The 21011-nt window shown below is 37.0% G+C and overlaps 1 long non-coding RNA gene across 1 annotated transcript; it reads left to right on the forward strand.

Moving 5' to 3' along the window:
- Positions 1 to 1755: 1755 nt before the first annotated feature.
- LOC145676681 (uncharacterized) lies at positions 1756 to 9981 on the forward strand. Its single transcript, XR_014129424.1, has 2 exons — positions 1756 to 1894; positions 9443 to 9981. It is a non-coding gene; the product is annotated as an uncharacterized LOC145676681 (long non-coding RNA).
- Positions 9982 to 21011: the final 11030 nt, after the last annotated feature.

The following is a 21011-nucleotide window of genomic DNA, read 5'->3' on the forward strand; positions in this document are numbered from 1 at the left end:
TAAATGAGTGCAGTCTTGTTCAGCAGTGTATTTATTTTCCTAAGAAGTAGGTACTTTTCATTAAATACGTCGTAGTGGATAATATTGATACAAATTAATAACATAGTACCAAAAATTACAATGAATATTTGCAAATCTTTCAAAGTCGAGATAAAGACTTAAACATTATTCATAAGGGTTTCTGCATTGGTCGAAACTAGTACTTTTACATTTACAAAAGTCACAGCACAATATTTCCAATTTTCTATGGGGACATAACAGTTTCTCTGAAGCACATCTGACCATTACATTGCTTAGGAAAAAGTTCAGGCTCCGATGGGTCATCTGTCACCTGCAGAATTAAAATACCGTCTTCCTTTATGTAATCAGAGTCCAACGGATTGAGTTTCTGAGACGGTTCCAAAGCATAAATCCATTTATAACATTGTAAGTAGCTTTTTTTTTATGTTAAGACTGATAGATCTTGAGGTAGAGAAAAAGTGGTATAAAAGTCAGGAGGGACTTCTATGCTTAATACCATTTTTGTCCTATTTTATATATACAGTATATATATATGAATAGCGACCAGATTTAACTATTCTGTGCACTGTCATTCCATTAGCTTGTCTTGTAGTAATTTTAATTCATTTTTTATCATCGAATTAATCGCTGTTTTCGAAGAAACAATAAAATCTTTTATGCCAGTCTTGGCTTGTACTTAATATATTTTAAAATATGGAGATAAACAAAAATGAATATTTAATTTAATTTAATTCAGTCATGGTTCTCCCTCCTTTATGATACAATGATTGAAGGGTATTGTCCTACAGGTAGAGAGATCGTAGAATAATTTGTGAAACATAAATAGAACTTTTAATTACATAATGTTTATTGTATTTTCATTTTAAAAATAAGCTATTTAAGGAGGTTCCTTGCTTAGATACACACATTCATACGAAGGATATAAGACATTAAAAAAAGAAAAAAATCCTCTTGATGTATGTATTTTTTATTTTATTTTTTTTTTTTTTTTTGTTTTAAATTAAGATAAAGATAGAAAGATTGCATAATGTAAAGAAATAATGTGGATGTAAATTATTTAATTATTTAATTATTTTGGTACAATACTATTATATAAATATATATATCGTTTGTAATTTCTGTGCGTTGCAATGTACATGCATAGCGTAGCACAACAGGCTTCCTTAATTGTGCCAAAAAGTATAATAGTAATAATAATAATAATAGATTCGCAACGTATTTCCAGATAATTTATTATTTTAAAGAATATATTCTTAGTTCAATTTTTTTTTCATTCCCGTTGATTATATTTTATGCCATAATGACATTTTTCTCGTACATTTATGTAAATTTTGATGTTATTGTGTGATCGTTGTATATTTTTATGTTCGTAAATAATGGATTTACCTGTTTTCTCTTTTCTCTATATGAGAATGAATATACTGAAAGACATACACACATTGTTTGCTATTCAGTCAAATAAATAAAAGAAAGGAATCAATTATTATACTTTTTTGCCAAACACTAGGCGGACGACCACCTTTGGAATAAATGCCGTAATTAGATTTTATTTTTTAAAAAATTTGAATTCCGTTCTTATGATGACATTGTTGAAATGTTTTATAATTTTTGCTAAACGATATTTAGGATTTTATTGAACCTACGTAATTTCTGCATTGTTTTACAACCAAACAATAGTTTATTATTTTTTTTAAAAAAAAATCGTTACCATACTTCTATGATTTATTTGTTGATTGTTACTTAAAAATTGTGATGTGAATTATTTGTCTGCTACTATAATGTTTCCCAAAACTTTCTGTTTATGGTTCACAAAGTGAAGACTGGTTTCACATTGGATCCATTGAGGTCCGTGCTCCGTGAAACCAACATTTTGGTGAGTTTTTCTTACTCAATTGTGAAAAATATATAATCGTATATTAGGAAATAATTTGTAGACCATTTCGCTCTATGGCATTTATGGTGCAACAGTTTCTGATTGTAATGAAGATGACAATCAAGCTATTTCTAAATCCAATTATTATTATTATTATTATTATTATTATTATTATTATTATTATTATTACTCCTTTTCTAGAATTAAAGATGTGTACACACCACCATTGAATACGTTATTCCACACGTGATTGGCTGCTAAGACAATCGTCAAAGAAGTGCGAGAAAATAGTATGTGCTGCTATCTGTTGTTCTATTACCTTTTTAATTCATAGATCCTATAATACACGCTTGTTCCAGTCTTCAAATCGACTTGAATTGAAATCTTACTTTCGTAAATGAAAAAAAGGAAAACGATAAAATATTTTTTTTAAAAAAGGAAAAAGGAATGCTAGTATTGCGTATCGCCAGCAGAAAGTCCTAATTTTATTATTATTATTATTATTATTATTATTATTATTATTATTATTATTATTATTATTATTATTATTATTATTATTATTGCTCCTTTTCTAGAGTGTGAATTTGATTATTCTGGTACCTGAATAAACCATGGTGTAACTTACGTTTTAATCACATAATTGGTATGGAGGGTGACCGATGGCAGGGCCGCCCACAGGGGGGATGTATGGCGCAAGCTGCGCCATTGAGAAAGATTTTGGGGGGGATTTTACTCTACTTTCGAACTAGCAATTTTACTGTCGGAATAGCATTAAAACACGATTTTGAGAAGCTAATTTTCAAAAATTTTCCGGGGTGAACCCCCGTACCCCCTGCTTCGATACTCGATGAATGAAGTACCGCGCAAGTAGCCGTATGAAAGGAAAGGTTGGTTCGTTTTAAGAGAGAAGGGCCGCCCACAGGAGGGATGATTGGCGCAAGTTGTGCCATCGAGAAAAAAATTGGGGGGAATAAAAAAATTGGGGAAGAATTGTACTCTAATGTCGAATAAGTAATTTTGCTGTCGTCTGAATAACATTGGAACACGATGCGATTTTTTTTTTTTAATTTCGAGAATGAATACCGGTACCCCTACGCCCTGCTTAGAAACTATGAATGAAGTACCGCGCAAGTTGCTATATGAAAGGATGGGCTGGTCAGTTTATCGCTTTGTGTAGGTAATTTACCCATTTTCTGCTGAGAGCATTTATTTATTTCTTATTTATACCATGTACGACACTTAATAAGTAATGCTGTTCAATTGCTACATGATGTATAATAAATGAATTAATGATAATATTTTGTATAGTTTTCTGTTTGTGCGATTACATTTTCCAGGGCCTGCGGTAAACTGAAAACCAGCTCAAAAGTGGCATCACTGTATACAATAGAGACTTTCCGTGAGAGGTCGCTCCAGTAGTATTCTATATATTCAGCTCCATGTATTGTACAGAGCAAGGATCTTATAAAATAGAGGATCCGCCCATATATATATTCATCCTATTAAACAATGAAGCCAAAAAACAACCGAGCATCGGCACGTCTGATTGGCTACTCTCGTTTCTACCATCGTCTGATTGGCTACTTTCGTTTCCGCCATGTTTGTTGGCTCAAAACATTGCGATCCTATTAGGCGGAGTGAGCAGAGTAGGAGTGGCGAAACTGTGACGTATGGCTTCAAGATTTTGTTGTAAGGGCAGATCCTCTATTTTATAAGATCCTTGGTACAGAGTGAAGCCAGCTAGGCAGTTGTTCGTTTTTCGCAGATCCTGGAAAATGTAATCACACATTCACACACATAGAAAACTATAGAAAATATGATCATTCATCATACATCAAGTAGTAACAGAATATTGTTACGTATTATATGTCGTCCATAATAAATAAATAAATAAATAAATAAATGTAAACGTAACCGAACAATAGATCGGTTAAAATAGCGCCAAGAATTGAAATCACAAAAATGGGCGCCAAGTTCTGTTGAACAACAGTTACAAACACTCAAGGAATCACTTTCAAATTTAGATTTGAAACTTGCCTAAGTTGTCTGTTGAAAATTATAAAGTAGTTTGACATAATTGTGAGCTAGTGGTAACCATACAGACAACAGCCAAGTTTCAAATCTAAATTTGAAGTGAGCCAGTGAGTGTTTGTAACTGTTGTCCACCAGAACTTGGCGCCTATTTTTGTGATTTCAATTCTTTTTAAGGCCACTCGTATTTGGCTCTTTTACAGGAATGTTTTTTGTTGGATATCACTTCTTTTTGTAGGCTAATTTCGAGGATAACATTTTCTTTTGGTATCAAACTCAATAACTTGTAACTTGCATCTTACTTTTCATGTACAAGGGAATTATATCAATATTTTGTAAAGAAAAAATAATACTACTAATTGTAAAAAAAAAATATATATATCTGTGCCATACACAGTGTGTAGAAGTTTTTATACGCTCCAATATCCTTATAGAACATATTTAGTATTGTACACTACCAAGGCTACTAATAAAAGTAATGCCATTTTTATAATTACTACTACCCCTACTACTACTACAAGCATTCTATAATACTACTACAGGAAATAAAAACAACAAAAATAACAATTACTAGTACTATAAAAACTACTGCTACACTTGGCAATTGTTTTTAGAGGACTTGAGTTTTGAGGAGGGAAGAGATTATTAGTTTTGGGGGGGGAGTGCGCCATCAGCTTTGGGGGGGATGGGCACCCCTGACCGATGGTAACTTGGTATGGGAATGGAGTGACGTAAAATAATCAGAAAGAACCGATATTAGTGTCCAATCTATAATTTTCGATGTCGCTAAGACAAATAGTGACACACTTATGCTGTTTAAGTCCACAGTCATTCCCCATTTGCGTAGGAGTGAGGGGTGAGGTTTGGAACAGTGGCGTAACTACAATGGAGCGAGTGAAGCAATTGCTCTAGGGCGCACAGTAAAAGGGTGCAAGGGCGAAAAAGAAGAATACGGAAAACTGTTCCTTATGCAAAGAACATTTGAAAAACATTTCAAAAGGTACGCTATGACTATTAGCAGTTAATTGGCAACAGCCGATACCGGGGGCGGATCCAGGAACTTTTGAGGGGGCGCAGGTCTGAAAAATAAACTTGAGATATTTTTTGATTTTGGTTCGCTAACTAAAAATGTAGACTGCAATGCTTCATAATACGTATTTATCTCCGCCCTTCTGGAAGTGGCATTGAGGAAAGTCATGTTGTTCAACCCAAGAAAATCCAAGATTACCATAACTGTACATGCAAACGCATACCTGTACATTATCTGCAATGAGTGGAGAACGCACTCAGAATCTTCCTTGCGAAAGAAATTTTAAAACTTTTTTCCACAGCCTTTGAACAAGCGCTTCATTAGGGACTATATATTTTACTCCTCATGGAGGAGCTCGCGAGCCAACGCACCCCTTCCTGGATCCCCACTGGACGATACCCGGACAATCGTCACTGCAACGTTTGTCTAGCTAGCTGTCTAGTGAGTTTTGCATAATGAGTCATTTCAATCAGCGCGCAGCGCACTCTCCCGGGTTACACCCCGACACTGGAATAAATCGAAAGTTGGACCTGTTTGAAACCTAGTTGACACTTATAAAACTATCCTGTACTCCATACTTATATTAAGAATTACAAGTATAACCAATCATATTATTCTATCTTTAAAGTATAAAAGTAGCATTTTGTATTAAGTACAGTAAACCATTCTTAATTTAATTTCCTATGAACATAATTCATATTAGGCATGTAGTGATAACTTAGGAAAAAGATTAGTAAAAAACTTTGGGTCTTTTAATAAAAATAACTTTGTATACTGTTAGTATATATATAACGCAGCAGTTGAAATGCTTGGGGCAGTGGGCGGGTACAGGGACGGATCCAGGCGCCCCCCCAGAAGAGAAAAACTTTCTTATTTTATATATATAAGTAAAACCCATTCCAAAGTTTGGAGCCCTTAAAAGTAGCAGTATGACAACCCCCCCAGAAGTCAGTCCTGGATCCGCCCCTGGGCGGGTATGAGTAAATCGATGATCGATCGATCCAAAAAATGAAATGAAATCTTTGAGTTTTACGTCCCACGGTTATGCCGGTTTGGCGAAAGGAGTCGGTGATGATGAGTAATGAATGAAATGGTGGAATGAAGAAAGTGGGAGGAAACGGGAGAACCCCGAGAAAACCAACGCACACGGTGTTTGTCCACCACAAAGTTCACTTGGCGGGGGCTGGGATTGAACCCGGGACCCCAAGCACTAGAGGTGAACGCTCTACCACTGAGCCACCGCGGCCCCCGTGATCGATCGATCCAGGGCGCAATAGAACTAGTTACGCCACTGGATTGGAAGCAAGTAATATGTAAAGATAATCAACACCTGTCATGATTATCAACAACCTTAGGCCTCTTAATGATCGTATGATAGTACATTGAAATTTTTGGAGTAGGGGATGAGGGGTAACATCTAGAAGTAATCAAAAACGAAAGGTATTAGTGTCCAATCCATAGTTTAGGGATTACTGAGATGAATAGTAACACTCCAGATCCCAATTCAAATCCCAATTGAAGGGTAAGGGGAAAAAACAAGGGATGTCCATGTGTGTACTTTATGGGGTTCTTTGTCCTATCTTTTGGTGAATCTTGGTACTATTTGACTGTATATACCATGCATGCGTAGATGTAGAAATGTTCAAGGAAAAGGGCAAAAGATTTGAATATCTGTATTCATTTTATACGCGGTTTTCAATATTAAAACGCTGTTTTCTCGAAAATGCAGTTTTGTGACATTCCTTCTTTTTTTCCCTTACCCTTCAATTCATCTCTCATCTTTGTCGGATGAAGGATGGAAAGGTGGTAACGTAAAATAATGGAAAACAAACGATATTAGTGTCCAATCGAGTACCTCAGAAATAGGCTTCATTTTCTGCGTTAACTCTCTACCGTAACGGGAAAAATTAATATAAACTCTGTGTAATTTTATACGTTTACAAGGTACATCAATTTAAAGGAAATTTTATGCAGAATGCAAATTAAGAGACCCCATCACAAAGGTATTAAAATACCTCTAACTTTACAGTAATTATGTGATATCTTCAAGCGAAAAGTGGAACAAGAGCTCGCTAGACAATATTATTTTACATGAGATACCGTTATCACGACTCATATATATTCCAGCCATTTAGAAAATCGGCATTTATTTTCGCGTTTCTAAATGGCTGCAAACGAAAAGCTACTAGGTGACTCGTGATAACGGTATCTCATGCAAAATAACATTGTCTAGCGCGCTCTTGTTCCATATGTCGATTATCTTTTATCTATTTGAAGATATCACATAATTACTGTAAAATTAGCAGTATTTTAATTTCGCAGTGATAAGGCCTCTTAAGTTGCAAAAGTTACCTATATGTGCAACAATGAATGTGTGAAACCAGAAGTAGTGAACATCTACATGTTTGAGTTTCAACACTGGTAACAAAACATTAACATATAGAGGAAAGTGTTTTTTCCAATGTGCAGTTAATATCGTACGATAGGTTTCATGTTCAATTTTATTCCTCCATCGCAACCGACTATGGTAGAAATATATTACTACTTCGGTTTCAATATTGATCACCTGAAAGCAAAAACGATAAAATCGGATAGTTTGGAAGCAGGCCCGTATCCACGGGGGGTGTAGGGGAACGGGCCCCCTAAAATTTTCTGGATAGGCTTGCAAATGAACTATAATATAGTGATGAGCTATAATATGATTGAATCTAACTTCTACCGGGCCCCTTTTTACATTTTTGGGCTGGCTACCGGCCTGATTTGGAAGTCAACTGTAATTTCAGAAGCATGAAACGAAGCTAACTTGTTTTCATCCTTTAATTATTTTGAACACTCGATGTCTCGACAATGACAAACCCCGTTTATTAAGATTTTTATCACTGTATCAAATCCTCATTGCAAAAGTTTTCAAAACGAAGTATTTGAATCCGTTAGAAACATACCACAGTGCAAAAAACAAATATTTTTTTCAAGTCTCCCAAATTGCTTGTTCTACCGAAATGAAACTTCTGTTATTCGATAGTACACAAATAGCTCTGCTGATGGAGCAAGTAACCCAGGTTCCTCCGCCTCATTTTATTCTGTGTACAAATCAGACAGTCCACTTCCTGTTTTAGGTATCAGAATCCACTTTTGAGGTGACAACGTTCGAATTTTGACTTTTCTAATCGATAACTCACTCTATATTAGGCAGTCTACTGTACATATATTTTTAGAATTCTTGCATCATTGTCCGAAGAGGGAGTACCACAGATTTTTCTTTGCATGTTGTGAACGAAATAGCGTTATCAAAATAATACTTCATCATTGCCTAGTATTCAAGATATTGTGGCAGTGCGTAATCCGGACAATCACGACTTTTGTTTCTAAAAATTTTCAAGTTTTGACCATCTTGACCAAGTTTTGACCACCAAGTTTTTCAATGTTTACTTGCAGCCCCAGTGGATTCGTAAGTTCCTCTAGTTCATTGTAAAGCTTCCTGAATTCGTATTCCGTTCTCGTTAAGATGGCGATGTCATCTGCATAGGCTCATATTTGGCTGGTTTTATTGATAATTGTGTCCCTTTTATCTATTTCTCGTATTGCAATATGCAAGGCCATTATGAATAAAGTTGTCGACAGCCCGTCTCCCTGTTTTACTCCCTTTTTGTATTCGAATTCTTCTCCTACTCTGTGCCTTACTTTTACTTTTGCTGTAGTTTGTTCTAGGATTATTTTAACTAAGTTGCTCAGTTTTGGGGGGATCTTGAAGTGTTCTAGTCCCTGTAGAAGACCATTTCTATCTATACTGTCGAATGCTTGTTTGTAGTCTATGAACAGAATGTGTATGTCTATCCCATGTTCATAGCACTTTTCTATTGCTTGTTTCATCACGAATAGCTGATCTGTTGTTCCTCTGTTTATTCTAAATCCACTCTGGTACTCTCCGATTATTCCTTCTGTAAATCTCTTTATTCTGTTGTTAAGTATGCTTGTGAATATTTTATAGACTGTGTTCAGTAGCACTATTCCTCTATAATTTGAGCAATCTGTTTTGTCTCCTTTCTTGTGTATTGGATGCAATATCCCCACTTTCCAATCTGATGGTATTATTTCTTCTTCCCAGATTCGTCTGATCATGTTGCCTATTTCCTTCATCATCTCTGTGCCTGCATATTTTATTAGTTCCACTGTTATATTGTCTTCTCCGGGGGCTTTGTTGTTTTTAAGTTTCTTGATAGCATTCTCTACTTCTTCATCGCTTGGTATTTCTACTTGTTGATGCTCTACGATATTTCCTCTCTCCATTACTTCCAATTGTAGTATTTCACTTTCTTCTGTTTCTGATGTTGGATTTAGCTGCTTTAAACTCAAAATTACCACACAGTAATTATAATTGAGGTTAGCTTGTTGCAAATTTGTTGATACTGGTAGTTGATACTGGTTGACTACGATCAATGGTAACGTGTTCTTGACAATCTTTTTTTTTTCTCTCTCTCTCTCAATAGGATCTGGAGCCTTTTGTCTACCACTGGAAGTCAATATTTTTATGCTGCGATTGGAATGAAACAATCAAGATGTTAAACCAACTAAATGCTGACTGAAGATGAAGCATAAGGCAATCACATATAGCATTGTGTGAACACAGTGTGGAGTTTCCACGACCAGAACAGCTGGAATTGTAATTCATTTTCAAGAAGGTATGTAGAATACTTTCCTCAGAAGATTTTTATGTGCGATTCACACTTTCTGAATGATTTCATGTTTTCATCTACGTGTGAGCTCCTACACAGAAACTCTGTTATTGTCCAGGAAATAAAACTGCAGTATGTGTTTACCATTATTAAGTGATAATTGGTTTTGGAAAACCAGAAATTGTCAAACTTGGGCGAAACTTAAAGCTATTAAAAATATGGTCATCTGATTTGGTTCCTGGCATACTATCAGAACCAATTATATTGTGGTTGTAAAAATAAGCTGTGAAGATGAAAATGAACAAATTGTTGAATGAAATCGATTTACAGATATTGCCATATGCATGCAATTTGGAATTTCCAAGGACCACATATTAACTCGTTGTTTCTGAGAGCTGAAGTAAAATTGCAAACGAACTAATAGCTGAAAAAAACACCTAAAACCTCTTGTGATTCTCGCTTAATCGCTGGTGACAGTACTCTTCGTGAATCTGATCAACCAACTTAGCTGTGAAATTTGGAAAGGAAGTTAGTTGGTAGAAGAATGAGCCACCAATGCAAGAAGTCATCTGGTTAGAAAATTCTGTCAGCTGAGTGTTCTGAGAACGCAATGCCACAACACCAACTATTTGTTCTCTTAAAGAAGCTGAGTTAATGGAGGCTGTGTATTATTTGGAATTGACACGAAGAAGTTGAGGATCCAGAAGTGCCTATGACCGTTTTCGCCCCTGGATTGGAGCCAAAAGGACATCACGCAAGCAGTCGATTATTGTAATGTCTGATTTATTAAAATGTAATATTTATAAGAAAAAAGAAAAAAAGAAAAAATAAACAAAACCCTCCTTAAAACATTTAGCTTGGGGATTTAGGGGTGGGTGCTTGATTAAGTGGGGTGGCTGGATCAATAGATGGGTGGGGTATGTTTACCACCAATCTTCCTAGGATCTAGAAAGATTGGTGGTGACTGGATGGGCAGGCAGGGGAGTAGACTGGCGGACAGGACGGGTGTTTGGGCCGCTGGGCAGACGGTCCGGTAAGGGGGAGACGGGCAGAGGGATGGGTTGAGGGGGCCTTGGAAGAAGGGAGGATGGGGGTGTGGGTGCTTGGCCTTACGGGTGGATATACACAACATATACACGTACACACATCCAAACGCCTACATTCCTCATCACCACATACACTGATGCAGCGAGGGACCACGCGCTGCGATCCAGATGGGTAAGTATCGTAGCATTTACAGACTTTTACACAATACCTTGTCTTCTTCGGAAAATCCTTCTGCTTTCGGATTCTTCTTCAAATAATTCTTCTGCTTTGTTTAATATGTGTTGAATGTTCTTCGTCCTCCTTTTTCTGTATCCAACAGTTTCTACTTCTTCACATTCTCTCTCTCTTTTTTGTAACTATCATTGGTTCTTCAATCTACATTTGGTCCAATACTATTTCTTTTATAGACTGTGATTATAATTACTCGCTTCTGACTTCACACTTGTTCAATATTATTTCTGTCCTTTTTTCCAGCTTCAATCAGGACGTTTCTTCATCAGAATATAGAAAAGAGTGAAGAAATTAAGAAAAAAGTGTTACTATTGGCCATACTGAATATTCTGCTAGAATGTTATGATGGGAGAACGTGTTATCAAGTTAAAGTCTGGCTAGTATCAAGAGATGGAAAGAACTTGAGAAGTGGACAAGTCTCACACACAAAATCACTAGAAAGAACCCAATGATATAACAGCTGTAACCTAAAATATTAGAGGAAGAGGAAGAAAATTAGGATGAAGGGGTGGAGACAGTGTGGTCAACCAAATTAATATAAAATATAAATAAATTAATTAAATAAAGAAATAAATTACTTAGATAGTCATAGTAGGTAAGAAAAATAAATAGAGAGTTAATTAAATAAATAAATAAACAAATAAATAAATAAATAAATAAAACATAACTCCTCTCCTACCATCATCATCATAATCGTAATCACCAACCGCACTGTCTCCAGTTTCCTTCCATCCGAATCTTTTCTCCTTCTGCAGTATTTCATATTACAGTTGTTGTGTCTCATGGTTGTCTAGTGATATTTTGTGTGCCGTGCCTTTATCTTTAATGTTTTCTCTTCTCTGAATATCTATTCAAGACTTTGATCTCGCAACACGTCCTTTCAATTAACCTTCTGACACAAGATTGAATATAGTGACAGTGACACTTTTCTCTAGTATTCTCCCTTTTCTTCGGTCTTGGATACATTCTGATGACGAGACCTTGAAACTTGAAAGCTAAATCCTTTATTCTTCCATTGTGCGTTCGTTCATAAGCATCATGTACAGTACCTTTTGTGTCTACAGATCGCACGCAAACATTCACACACAGAGGTGTCTCGTGAGGGAAGTCACAGTAGTAAAACTTAGTTTTATCGCCTGAAACTGAAGGAATAAAAGTTACCTGATGTATTAACTGTTATATACAACAATTAGTACATTAAGAAAGTTATCTTCTTTAACTTTCAAGCGAAAAAACTTAACTTTTACCGATGCGACTTCTCTCATGAACGCATCCATAAACAGTTAGTATTTCTTTTTCAGTTCTTTCGACGAAGAAGAAAGAAGAAGAAGCCTTACACGACATATTATCTGTCTGTCTGGTTGGGTGTCTGTGCTTCTGTCTAACCTGACGCTGGGGTTCTTGATATCTGTCCTGAAGCCTGAATCCTAAATGTTGATCCCGACCTGATGCCCTCTGTGCCCTTATACCCGCCCCGAAGCCAGCCTTCTCCTGTGCCTGCTTTCCCCCTATCTATCTATTCTTTCAGCCACCCTATAAAGCCGGTGGGTATTCGGGGTGGAAAGCTGGTAGGGAATAGGGAGGGAGGGAACTGGTCGGTGGGACTGGTGAGGTGGGTGGAGGGAAATAGCTCTCCCTGAAAAAGGAGGGAAGTAAAAAAATGAGTGTTTTTATTTCCTTGCGTTTTGTAGTTGATTTACATTGCTAATATTAATTAATAAAATACGATAAAGTAAAGTAGGTAGAGTAACTGAATCCATCACAGAATGTGTACACTATTTGATAACGGTATCTGTGTATTGCTTATGTCGCTAAATTCAACACCTAAGTTTGAATTTTTGGAGACATTGAAGGGTAAAAAATCGTCTACGAAGTGATCCTTTGTGAAGACATTACAGCGACACGTGCAACAAGCCTTGCGAACACACACACTGGCGGATTAAACCAAACGTCTTGGGGGAGCTCTTTGTTGTGGAGTGGAATATATTCCCATAAATTACCCCCCCACCAAAAAAGAAAGGTAAAACGGATTCAGGAAAAGAGGGTAAAAGATATAATTGCTACGGAATTTTCACCACAATGCCCCCTCCCCCAAAACGATATTCTGTCTACAGGCCTGGTCGTGGCTATGCTTTACTAAATATTTCGCTAGAAAAATATGAGGCAAAACATTTCTTAGAACGCTCATAATGTTTCTGTGTTTTAGCAAAAATGAATTAGACAAAAGGGCAAAAGAACTTACGACAAGTTACAACGCAAAAACTCGCCTTTTGGTGAATACCACCCAAGGCGTATCTGTCGACATAATATTGTCGCGATCTACGACAATGTTCCTGTGACATTCAAAAGTGCTAGTCCTCCTACTTTCTCCATTCCACCATTTCATTTATTGCTCATCAGCACCGTCTCCTTTAGCCTAGCCCGCATAACCATGGGACGTAAAACTCAAAAATTTCATTTTCACTTTTTCCATTCAGCCGCCTTTCGCCAGAACGAGATCGCAACCACGTTTTCATTCGATGCAATATGGATTAAGATCGTTCTGCACTGGCCACACTCGAATACAGGGTTACAAGTATGCACAGCAGTTTTCGAATAGTCACGCGAAGATCTTCGTCACTGGTGGCCAAGGCTTCCAACGCAGTCCGTGATAGAGTTTCACCTTCCTCTTTAATTCTCTTCCATTTAGAAGTGCAGATTGCAAATTCAGAACTAAGGAGGGAAAACAGCATTTTTTCTTCAGTTCCGATAGTTTTGTAAAGTCCGATAGTTTTAGAACGTAGAGGTGTTACTCAGAGTTTTGTCACTTGCACGTGTTGGCAATAGGATGTTGAGTCCGTATATGTTTAAAACTTCCGGCGCAAGACGCATTTTGAGATCTTCTACGACCGACTCTATCAACGGAATGTAGACAGTTCTTCAGTAGTAAGATGTCGTGTCATCTGCCCTGAAGTGAGTACGATGTGTTTGTCTTTGGGTGAGATGAGGAGTTCGAATCTGCACGTCGACACTGGCAGCTATTCTGGATATTGCTTCGAAAATTGCCTTGAATTCTTCTTTGCTGTTTGAACGCTTCTTGTTTAATGCTGCGATAGTGTTCTGAATGACATCTGACGCTGCGTTCATGTCTAAATCTATTTTCTGCAAAAGTCGATGAAGGAGAGAGTTATCGTGAGAACATCCTGAAGACAAGTAATAGTTACGATAAACTCGCTGTCGTGCATGGCAGAAGAAAGTGCCCGTGCTTTGGCTATATCTAACTTGGATCACTTGGAACACACTGTAGAGCCTCACTAATTTTTTTGAAATTTCAAGTGAAATTGTAACACCATGTCGTTCTGTTCAACCCATCTCGTTTCACAAAATGTCTCCAATTGGCCACCAAGTGTAAGCTTAAGGACAGTATTACGTTTTGACGATGCGGTGGAAAACACAATGATCTCTTTCATTGTTCCCAGACATTTTCTCACGCACTATACTGACGATGACCTAATGATGGACAAGTTGAGGCTGTGATTGCAATATGAACAGTACAGCGCGTTTGAAGCCTCCTTCTGGATTTCCTGCACTGCCCCGCGACTTTGAGAAGTGATGACGGCGCAACCATCTGTACCAATATCAACGCAGTTTTTCGGGTCGAGTGAGAAGTCTCGTAGCAAAGATAGAGCAATTTTCCCAATTTTCACTCCAGTCAGTGAGAGTTCGGGAGGTTCTGCGTCTTCGGATTCCGAGTTCGAACCAATGTCCTCACGTTTCAGCTCTGCTGATCGAGGATCAATGAAACTGAAGCACTCTTCTCTTATTTCACCCATGTGTTCGTACCTTAGAATCAAAGACAGCTGAGATGTGTACGAAACATCCGTAGTCTCATCAAACATAATAGAATAAAACTGACCCTCCCGCACTCGATTGACAACATTATAGACGTGATTTCTCATCCACAACCCTCGATGAAGGCATTTTGTGTGGTTTTATTGGCAAAAATTGTCCTTTTCGATGCTTTCTTCCAGTGATTCTTTAAGACATCGTTACCACAAGTCATTCTAAATTTGCCCAATTCTCGAAAATCGTCCTCGTTGAACTTAGTTTCTACACCGTCACCATCTGAGGTCTAATTATCTGCACAAGCATCTTCCCTGTGGCCTTGAAAAGCAATGCCTTGCCTTCCAAAGAATATCACATTCTACAACATTAATTTCAGTTTGTCGCGATTTAGGATTATTTGTCTTCTTGACGAGTTGATTTGATTCTCGACTGGTTTCACTGGTTCCCAGTAGTTTTTCATAAACGTTTTTCCGACCTCAACAGCGTTAATGTACTATTATGCCTTGTTGTGAGTTTCTAAAATACCGTAGAAAGTAGCAAATTTCTTCAAAGATTTAGTCACAAGAGTTTGGAGAGGCATGTTTATTCGATAGCCCCCAACCAAACCCGTTGCAAAAAATGAGCAATATTTACAAAAAAAAAAAAAAAAAAAAAAAAAAAAAACCTCTTCTCATGGGAAAGAACCAGCCATGGATAGTTTTCCTCATGTTATGACCTCAAGTAAAATCGTCCTTCTTCCTGAAATTTATCTAATATTTTATGACTCGAGTTATCGTTAGCGTAAACGCGGCATGCTGGACAGACACAATTTTTAAATAGAATTTAAAGAATTAACCCTCCTTTGAAATAACGCAAGAACGATCCCAAACTTTCGTTCGTGTGGCGGTAAGCTACAAGCAGCAATGTGTGTAATTTTAATATTTTGGAGGGCTCTTGGGGGAGGGCGATCGCCCCCCCTTTAATCCGGCCCTACGAACACATTGATCGACGTTGTTCAAGGAACCAATGATCATTCTGATTTGTGTCTGACATCTAACGGCAACCGCTTGGAGCATCTTCAGTAACTGTACAGGCGCTGGAAGCTTGTTTTGTGTGCTCTGTTATGCTTTGTGATGTATTTGGGTACAAAACATCTCTGCCAGAAACTCGCTGATCACAATCTTGCCTGGGCGAAATATCATGGAACAAAATCACTGTAGAAACTGGATCTAGTTGGCTAAGGACAGTCAATGGAGAGCTTTTGTGAATACGGCATTTTGGACCTCCGGGTTCGATAAGCCAGAGAGTTACTTACAAGAAAAGGACATGAACATATCATCCTGACATTCGAATCAAACCTAGTCCATTCGATAAAGATAACAAAGATATGTTCATGCACAAAAAATTAGGTGCCATGGACAACGGAGTAAGTCCCTGTAACCTATTAACCCTGTTAATATAAAGAAAATCGTAGACTCGCAGTGAAATAGCTATTGCATCAACACTATTCATTGGAAAGTCATGTTTTATAATTCATTCTCTTCAGCATGAAACAAGCTTTCCAGAGGTGCTATGTATTGGAGCCCATAACGTACTTGAACATGGAAAATTGAGAGAATGTCGGGAAAATTCCCACCAGAAATCCGTCCCATCAGCTTTGAACCCCCTCTGGAGTGGCTCTGGGTAAAAGCACACAATCCAAATGCATCTCCAAAAATACTATAGAGGATAAGAAATATGTGTACCAAGTTATGTATTGATAGACGGAATAGATATGAGGGGAAAATCTTGTATTGCAATGCACGCTTTTCCCTCATACCTATTCTGTCTATCAATACAAAACTCGGTATAGTCGTTAAAAATATATTTAAATAATATTTTAGGCTCTACAACTTCATGCCTGAAATGAGAACATCTTCTCGTTCACCTCAACCATGGTAGGTGGGCAACATGGAAATTTTAAAACTTTTCTCTCGCTTGGAAGAGCTGTTTTATACTTTGATAGGGCCTCTTCTTCGTAACTGCATCTAGATATTCTATCCTTGGACTTCCTTTTCCTGGTTTTCCTTCTGCCTTTCCCTCTATCAGCACAGTGATCCAATTGGAGTGTCGAATAAGATGGCCAAGCATGCTGTTTCTTCTTTTTCCTATTATCTTCATGATCTATCGTCCTTCATTAGCTTCCTTTAGTACGTCTTCATTCCTTTCCCTTTCGGTCCATGATATGCGCAGCATTCTGCGCCAACACCACATTTCAAATGCTTCCAGCTTGGATATTTCGTCTTTTCTCAATGTCCACGTCTCTGATCCGTACAGCGCCACGCTCCATACCAGTATCTTAATAAATCGTTTGCGAACGTCCAGCGACACATTTCTTGATGTTAGTAGCTCTCTTTTCCTATTGAATGCTTGTTTAGCCTGCGCTATTCTGCAACTTATGTCTTTTTCACTTCTTCCGCCCGAGGATATTAGACTTTCTAAATAGGGGAACATCTTAATATCTTCGATTTTCTCTTCATCAAGCCATACGTTTGCCCCTTCCTGTCCTGCTCTTGTGCACTTTATCACTTTGGTTTTCTTCTTATTTATCTTCATTTTGCATTTTTTTTTTTTTTTTTTTTTTGCAGTTAGTCGTTCAAGTTCCAGAGCCGTTGAGAACATAAGATGCCGAAATTCAGGCTCTGAGCTTTGTAAAATTAAGTTCTCAATACGCGAAACTGAGCGGCATATTTCAAAAATAAAATAAATGTATTTTACACTGATGGTGTGCGGTGGTATGCCATACCGCCTCTGGTTTTTCAGTGATCAAGACATATCGTCACTGGAGAGTAGATGCTAAACATCTTTAATAAATCCATTTTTATACACAGTAATTAACGAATAGCTTTGCACGTAAAAAGAGTTTATTTGTTATGTAGAAATAACTTCTAAGATGACAACACCGACATTTTTGTTATATATTTTCCTACATTTTGTTTCTAAAATAAGATGTCTTCAAAGAAGTTAATCTAGTTTATATTTTGATGTGCCATATTTAATTGTTTCTTATATATGTGTATGTCTTCTTGCCTTAATACATATAAATGTCGTGTTTTGAGCATGAGCGGATTTAGAGGTTGTCTGCAGCGGAATGCGAATTTTTCGGAGGTTTGGAATGACCCTCAGTCGAGTGGGGGAGGGAGTTTTCCAGCACTAAATTGTTAATATAAAATCTCGATTTCTGCGTAATTTCATATATAATTCTCTATAATACAACATAAGGGGATATTTTTTCAGTAAGTTGTTGGTGGGGGATCAAAGGCTCTCCATGTCCCTCCCCCTGTAACTACAGAGAAGCTCTCCAATGGTTTTCAGTCGTTATGTAAATAGAAATGCAATTTTGTAGGCAACATACCCTCAGTGTATTTCAACATTTGGATAGGCAGTATGTAGAGTCAAAATTGTAATAAAACATACCGCCTCTGCTTTTTCTCCACTTCGAACACTGAATATATGCTCTCACCCGTTTACCTCTGATCATAATACGTACTAGTCACAGAGGTAAGCTTCGTAAACAGATATCTAGAGTCGGGGTGTTGAAGTTACCCCCGCGTAGCAGTGAGGACTTCATTTTGATGCGCGATCCTTCGATTCGTCGCGGAGAATCCCGAAGGGATCTACACGAACCATTTCCAGTCATGTGCATGTGGTTATTATTATATATTATATTTTTCCTGGCGAATTGTTCCTAAAGTGAGCTCCAGGGGTCTCCCTCTACATCATGAAGTGAAAAATCCTGAGATGCGTGCGTATAATTGTATGAATTTCGATGGCAATTGTTGATTATTAGAAAGTGAATATGGAAGGATTATGAAATAAAATAAATAGATGCGCATCATTTTGTTATAAAATTACATGACGAACACATTTTATCTAATGCTGAACTGTTATCGTCGAATGTACAAGATTAAAGGAGCACTCTTGTTAGCCAATTTAATTAGACCTCAATGGTTTATCTCTACAAGCCAGGTGGAAAAGTCGGAAGAACACGCTCCTGGTAATCAAAAGGTTTGTGGTTCGCACCCAGTCCGAAGTATTCTTTCTAGTGTTTTTGTTTCTTTTAGATTGACTTTAATATAAACAAATCACGGATGTAGGCGATTTAACACATTCTGGAGGAATAGTTTTGTGGATGATTGGCGTTTCGTCGCGTCTCTGCCGCTGGTGATATAATTTTCAAAACGGAAGTGGGGCCACCGCGGACCTTCGCTGCGGGACCTCCAATTTTTGGTGAGATGTCGCTAGTTGCCCATCGGTGGTCTACTGACGCTTACAACATGGGAGATTTATCAAATAATGTTAAATGTTATGGCTGTCACTAATACTATCGTGAGTAAATATATATGTTAATGAGTCAAGCAACAGATATCGAAACAGATTATACAAGTTAGAGCTAATATTAAGAAAGATTGCAGGAATACCGATTTTTATAGAAGGCAGATAGCATTGATTTATGAAATAACTTTACAGACTCCTCTTAGACACTATTTCTCTTTCCGGATGCATTACAGAACAATATGTTACGTAAATGACACAGCAAGGAATAACAATATTAACTGTTTGACAGACACAAATTATTAACAAAGCACTAACATTTTGTTTCGTTTCGTTTGCTTGTTTTATATTATTTTATTTGAACAGCATCTCTGATAACTATTTCAAAAAGAAAAGATAAGATCAGTGCCGTGCTGTGGAAAATCAGCGCCCGGGGCGAGAGTATACGAGGGCGCCTCCATACATATATACCAAGTAATTTTCCCATCTTTTTTCCTTTTCTTTCTCTCTCTCCCGAATTTTTCGCCCCTTATTTCGGCTCCCGGGTCCGTCGCCCCGTTCGCTCTCCCCAGAGCACGGTACTGGATGGACACATTTTATAATATCCTATTAGAGTTATGAAGGAAATAACAGAATGGAAAATACCTAGAGAAAAGAAGCGATTGAAGTATACAAACCAATTAATATAAAATGTAGGGACTAAAAAACTAAATGGAAATGAAAATTATGACTTCGGAGACGCAGGAGACTCGAGAGCTGCGTTAAACCGTTCGAAAGATTACTGATTCAAGAAGAGAAAGAAGAAGATTACCTCTCCAATCAATGGCAGGTGATATGATAGTAAAATTGTAGAAACAGAATTACAACTAACCAACTTAGACAGAAAAAAAAAAAAAAAAAATCCCAAAACTCAACAGTATACAGTTCTTATTACCGTATCCAGCCTGTCTTTCCAGCATCAGTTGCCCATCAGCAGCATTTACAAATCCATGTCTGCATTCTGTCAACGTACTGTTTTCATTTCTGCTTTTACATTTATCCTCCGTTTCATACCAGCTTTTCCAAAAAGGGAATCAATATTCCTATCTCCCGAAAAAAAAAAAAAAAAAAAATGCAGAATACATTAATATTTTTTTTCCATTTTCTGCGAAACACACCCCAGAATATTTTTCACATTGCGAATCTGGATTGTTCATTATTGCTATATGCTGTGCATCAGTTGAAAATCATTGATTTTTTTTCTTAAAGTAAATTTGACCAAAACGAAGACAAAAAAGTACAAAATACAAGTTGGATAAACTTTACTTTTATATTAATTCCGTTGGAATGCTTATGAACTAAATGTGCGTATCCTTAAAATCAACACATATTGAAAAATGTAATTTGTGTCAAATATTGAAAAATGTAAAGTAATCTTTTAAGATGTGTCAAATATAAAGTGAAAATAAACACAATTTGAACCAAACCAGTATCTTTTCAAATTAGAGTTATATTAAGTTTTCTATCCATTTGAACCAAATTATTCATATCAAAAAGTACCACATGATTACTCTCTGATTACACTTCATTCAACCAATGACACTTCTTTAGGACCATTTCCTTTACAATCAAATGATCAGCTTCTGTACTTAGGATGAGGCAATGGTTATTTGGCAGACATGCATCCTACAGTCCCATTAAGTAGACGCATCATATCAGAATTCTTGTCTAATTTATTTTTAAAATTACTATAAGATTATATTAACTTCAGAGAGTAATCTGAATGAAAAAAGTTCATTTTCTCTTCAATAATAATAACTTAAGAAGGTTAATCACTGCGAAATTAAAATACCGTTAATTTTACAGTAATTATGCGATATCTTCAAATAGATAAAAGATAATCGAAATGTGGAACAAGAGAGCGCTAGACAATATTATTTTGCATGAGGTACCGTTATCAAGAGTTATCTAGTAGCTTTCCGTTTGCAGCCATTTAAAAAAACGCGAA

Source organism: Thermobia domestica, unplaced genomic scaffold (genome assembly GCF_964235325.1).
Source record: "Thermobia domestica unplaced genomic scaffold, izTheDome1.hap1.1 HAP1_SCAFFOLD_291, whole genome shotgun sequence".
Taxonomy (NCBI): domain Eukaryota; kingdom Metazoa; phylum Arthropoda; class Insecta; order Zygentoma; family Lepismatidae; genus Thermobia; species Thermobia domestica.